We start from the raw sequence: 5,927 nt of genomic DNA, 5'->3' as shown, positions 1-5,927 counted from the left end.
GGAGAGATCAAGGCCAGGCAAACCTCACGAGGTTCCAATGACATGAGCCATGACGTTCGAGACCAGGCGGGCACCAGCGCACACAGTGTCCTTCTTTCCTCTTTGGTGCAAGGAAGGCAAGCGCAGACGCAGAGTACTGAGGCGTCAAGCAAAGGTTTCCATATCGGTGCAACGGGACCAAGACCAGCATGACGGCAAGACGAAGGTCATCGTGGAGCCCAAGACAGCGTCACCACCAGAGCCTTTGGCAGGCGAAGACTACTTTTGTCAGGATAAGCTATACTAGCTGTCCCCTTTCGAATTGGCCGTTGTCGGCTCCCTTCCCGCTCAGTATTTGGGGAGAGGGCCAGGGCCTCTACAAAGAGGACTAGCCACCACCATCGTTTGGGGACCGAGATTCAACCCATCCACATACTCACCGAGCACAAGAACACCTCGCCTCAGGAGGCTATTCTTCTCCTTGTACTGTTCATTCTCAGCCCAAGAGGCAATCCACCACCACCACACTAGAATAGGGTATTACATCATAATGGTGGACCGAACTAGTATAAATCTTCTGTCTTTTGTGTTGCGAGTTCGTCGAGTTAGTCCTTGAGATCTTAGCAAAGTTAAGACGTGGATCGATAGGGGAAGATCTTCGCGCCCACCCCAGCGTTCGAACCTTAAAGGTTTTGCTGGAACCTGTGATTCGAAAGCGACGAAGCAAACGGATGCGAGAACGGATAGAGTGGCAGCTGCACGGGTGCTCTTCCGGCCAGTATGCGCGCCGTGACGCCTGCATCCATGATTTTGAGCCCGCCTCGCGGTTAAGTCGAGAGAGATAAATACATCAGACCGAGATCGATGTCGAGAGAAATAGAGACAGAGACCAAGCAAGAGTGCTCGTGGATCGACCAGGCCATCACCTTCAGCAGACGAGCTGCCAGGAGCCACGAGTCGAGGATCTCCCTCTTCCGCTGGACAGCGCCCATCGAGTTCATTAGCGAAGATTGGGGGCGTCAGCGGTGGATCAGGTAGTCTCCATCTTCCGCTCATTTTTCAGACTTTCCCCCTATATGTTGCAAGGATATGCGGCGACAGTGGTTGTGCGTGTGCGGCATGCAGCGGCTCTCTTGGGCCGGTGGGGTGTACGATACATTCGTGCACACGTGTGCTGGCCAGCGGCATGCGTGTCCAACATCGTGTCCGTGTATGCATGTGTCTCGGGCGTGGTCTGCGTGCTGGGTGTCGTGTGTGTGTCCAGTGTGTTGGGCGTGCTGTGCATGCATGTCTGGTTCTCTGCCACGCCAGCCACGATCCTGGGCATCAACAATGGCGTGCATCTTATTCCAAAAACTAGCATGCATTATGAAGGGAGCAGCAGTCCAGCATATCCCCGGGTTTCTTTTGGCCCCATAGCTGTGGTACGCATGAAATTAATCATGTGCTTGCATAGGAGACAAGGGACGTCAATCGTTGGGATGTACATCTGGGCAACGTATCGGGTGAAAACGCCTGTCCAGTGAAAATCTAGAAACTTTTCCTCCTATCCATCAGATCTAAAATGAACGAATTATATGAGAGCTGGGATTCCCTTAGCCATTTAGACATGTTTGACAGATAACCCCCTGCCAAGTCTTAATATCGTTGTACAACTTCATCTCCTACCTCCGATCCGATCTAATCCCCGTCCAAAAAAATCACCACCAGAGTTCCATAAAAAAAATCACCGCCGAAGACCCGGCGCTCATGGGCGTCGATGACCATCGGGCTAGACGCTAGAGATCCCTGTGATTTTCTGTACATACTAAGAGAAGCTATGCATGACCTCTGGTGGCTGTGCACAAATGCTTCGTCGTGAGACTCAGCCAAGGCGTGAAGCTGATTTGGACTTTGCAACAATGGTCAGTTGAAAGGGGGATTGGATCACTAATGCCTCTAAGAATTGCGGATGATACTTTGTCACGCAATGAGCTTCTTCTGATCAATCCGAATCCTCCATTAACTTCTTGTAATCAATTCCAGATTCAATGAAATTAGGGGCTGTGAGATCCTGAGTAAAGGAACTTGTAGGTCAGTTGTAACAAAATTTAGATTCATGGTACAATTTGCTCACACTTGCCGAACGGACTATAGACCAAATAAATAGTAAACAAGCAAGAAATTGAGCAGAGATATGAACTCTAGGTGTAGATCTCAACTAACTAAAGAAAGCAACTAAGCTAATTTTCTACATAGGGGTTCGCGAGCCCTCTCGTGCCCTGCGACATGTGAGCCAGGGGCCTGCTATGGTGTCCCTCGAAAGCAGGGAGAGCGTGTCTCACTCGCCGTTTAGAACAGCCTGCCATGTAGCACTTGCTCGCCAGCCATCGCCGTTTTCAGGAAATGCCATTCCACAAGTTGGTCGGCATCGAGGCGGAGCCTCAAAAGCAGGACAGGATAGTTGCAGGCTCGAGCACATTGCCCGGTGTCGCGAGCACCGGGTTTCCGGGGTGTTCCCGCGGTGATTTGTTTTGACAGGCATTAGATCGGGTCGGAGGTAGGAGATGAAGTTGTACAACGAGATTAAGACATCGCAGGGGGTTTTCTGTCAAACACGTTTAAGTGGCTAAGGGGAATCCCACCTCTCATATAATCCGTTCATTTTAGATCTAATGGATAGGAGGGAAAGTTTCTAGATTTTCACTGAACAAGGATTTTCACCCGATACGTTGCCGTACATTTGATCTGATTATTTTTTAGATAAAGAAGTAGATATAGATATTAGAAAAGGAAGTAACACGAGAGAGTTTTATGATCCGTAGCTCATCCTATAAAATAGCACCACATGCCCACAATACGCGTCGACTAGCCGCCCAACATCTTGTCATGTCCTGTCTGACCTCTACACCCTCCCCTCCCACTCCGCCCCGCGAGCCTTAGGTCTCCGGCAATGTGTCGTTACACGGTTACTCGATCTGACCAATCCTGTTTGCGTTGTGCGAAAATGAGGAGTATGACCATGGAGGTCACTTGTCATGTCCAGTTCATCCAGATTAGTTTTTCTTTCAAGTTTTAGAACATTCCTTTGTGGGGGCACAATGATAGGTGTCACATGTGGTTACGAGGTCATCATCGCCGGATTGGTCACGTTCGGATGTGTTGTGATCACCATGGCCATCGCCGGTGACGGTGAGATCGGGTGGCGTGTTGAAATTGATGACTTGAACCCGCTGGTAGTCTTGACTCATGCTTATTGGACTAAAGTTATGATAAAAATATTTCCCTGTTGCAACGCACGGGCATGTTTGCTAGTAACTTCTATGTCAATATGAACAAACATAAATCATTACGTTGTCTTCCTTGTCCAATGTCAACACTTTTGGCATATAATATTTTGATGGGGGCTCACAATCATAAAAGATGTCCAAGATAGTGTATTTGCATGTGAATCTTCTCTTCCCTTATTATTCTTTCATGAATTGCATCATTGACTAATGCTATGTTTGTTAACCTCCAATGAATTTTACTAGTTATACTCTTCCTTATGTGATGTCATTACTTATCATAAGATTAGCATATAATCTTTTTCATTTATTTCCTTTATTTTTATTGTACATGAAAATAAAGAAAGCAAAACTCAAAGTAAACTTTATTATATATCTTGCACACAATTACAAGGATAGATTACTAAGCAAGCACTTGAAAAGAAAGAATCGAACTAAACTTTTATTCAACTAAATCGAAAGATAGCTAAGGATCGAACTAAGATAAGTAAAGGCAAAAGATAATGGAGGTGATACGATATCGGGGCACCTCCCCCAAGCTTGGCATAAGCCAAGGGGAGTGCCCATACCCGATACTCAAGTCTCCTTTGGTGATGAAGAAGGTGGTGGTGATGCAGTAGTGGAGGGTTCGTCCTTCTCCTTCAGGCTCAAAAGATACTCCATTCTTCGGATGATGCTCCGAAGGGTAATGATGTGCTCTTGCAATAAAATATTTTCACAAGTGAGATATTTGTTTTGAACACGAACCGTTTCAATGATCCTAAAGGCTTCGATCTCAGTGGGAGTGAGGTATTCATAGTATGGTTGAAGCATACCTTCCTCTTCCTCCATGGGCAAGGTGTGACACCCCCGATTTGACCGTATACTAATCATACACGCAAATGTGTACGACCAAGATCAGGGACTTACGGGAAGATATCACAACACAACTCTAGACACAAATAAAACAATACAAGCTTTATATTACAAGCCAGGGGCCTTGAAGGCTCGAATACAAATACTCGAAGACACAAGAGTCAGCGGAAGCAATAATATCTAAGTACGGACATAAGTTAAACAAGTTTGCCTAAAGAACGCTAGCACAAAAGTAGCAATGATCGAAAAGGCGAGGCCTCCTGCCTGGGACCTCCTAACTACTCCTCGAAACCGAACTCCATGTAGAATCATCCTCGGGATCCTCCGGCTCTTGGACTCCATCATATGATCGCAATAACCAGGAAAGGGGAAAAAGAAGTAGCAAGGCAACCGTGAGTACTCATCCAAAGTACCCGCAAGCAAGGAGCTACACTACATATGCATTGGTATCAATGAAAGGGGTAGTATATGTGGACTGAACTGCAAAATGCCAGAATAAGAGGGGGATAGCTAGTCCTATCGAAGACTGCGCTTCTGGTAGCCTCCATCTTGAAGCAGTAGAAGAGAGTAGATGGTAAGTTCACCAAGTATCATCGCATAGCACAATCCTACCCGGCGATCCTCTCCTCATCGCCCTGTTAGAGAGCGATCACCTGGTTGTATCTAGCACTTGGAAGGGTGTGTTTTATTAAGTATCCGGTTCTAGTTGTCATAAGGTCAAGGTACAACTTCGGTTCGTCCTTTTACCGAGGGACACGGCTATTCGAATAGATAAACTTCCCTGCAAGGGTGCACCACATTTCCCAACACGCTCGATCCCCTTTGGCTGGACACACTTTCCTGGGTCATGCCCGGCCTCAGAAGATCAACACGTCGTAGCCCTACCTAGGCACAACAGAGAGGTCAGCACGCCGGTCTAACTCCTATGGCGCAGGGGTCTAGGCCCATCGCCCATTGCACACCTGCATGTTGCGAGGGCGGCCGGAAGCAGACCTAGCCTCCCTAATACAAGAGCAGGTGTTCCAGTCCAATCCGGCGTGCGCCGCTCAATCTCCGACGTCATGAAGGCTTCGGCTGATACCACAATGTCGAGTGCCCATAACTATTCCGCATAGTTGGTTAGTGCGTATAGGCCAGTGGCCAGACTCAGATCAAATACCCAGATCTCGTTAAGCGTGTTAATTGAATTAACCACAAACGCCGACCAGGGCCAGGCCCACCTCTCGCTAGGTGGTCTCAACCTGCCCTGTCACGCCGCCACAAAGTAACAGTCGGGGGTCGTCGGGAACCCAGGTCCACCACTACCTGGATGGAACCACATGCCCCTTCAGCCCCCACATCGGAATCACTTGCGGGTAAGGTATCAACAACTATAGCAACAATGACAGGTTATGCAACAGAATAGGATTAACCGAAAGCAGTAACATGCTACACTACTCTAATGCAAGCAGTAGAGAGAAGAATAGATGATATCAGGTTGATCAAGGAGGGGCTTGCCTGGTTGCTCTGGCAAGAAGGGTTCGTTGTCGATGTAGTCAATCACAGGGGTACCGACAGCGGTCTCAGGGTCTACCAGAAAGAAGTAACGGAGGGGGAACACAATAAATAACAGAGCAATCAAAGCATCACAAAGCATAACATGCCAATACGCACTAGGGGTCACCTAACGCGGTAGTAAATGATACTGGCGAATGGTGAAAACATCCGGGAAAGTATCCCTGGTGTTTCGCGTTTTCGGACAGACGGGCCAGAGGTGGAAAGTTGCATGTTCACTATGCTAGGGATGTGTGGCGGACGAACGGGCTGCGTATTTGGATTCGTCTCGTC

General features: G+C 47.9%; 1 long non-coding RNA gene across 1 annotated transcript; it reads right to left on the bottom strand.

The window, feature by feature from the left end:
* Positions 1-488: 488 nt before the first annotated feature.
* Positions 489-1,069, bottom strand: LOC123115589 (uncharacterized). The gene is made up of 2 exons (XR_006456682.1): positions 906-1,069; positions 489-775 (listed from the first exon to the last, which is right to left on the bottom strand). It is a non-coding gene; the product is annotated as an uncharacterized lncRNA (long non-coding RNA).
* Positions 1,070-5,927: the final 4,858 nt, after the last annotated feature.

This window comes from Triticum aestivum, chromosome 1A, assembly GCF_018294505.1.
Source record: "Triticum aestivum cultivar Chinese Spring chromosome 1A, IWGSC CS RefSeq v2.1, whole genome shotgun sequence".
Lineage (NCBI taxonomy): Eukaryota > Viridiplantae > Streptophyta > Magnoliopsida > Poales > Poaceae > Triticum > Triticum aestivum.
Note: the sequence above shows the minus strand (reverse complement) of the source record. Positions and strands in the feature narration are given on the sequence as shown.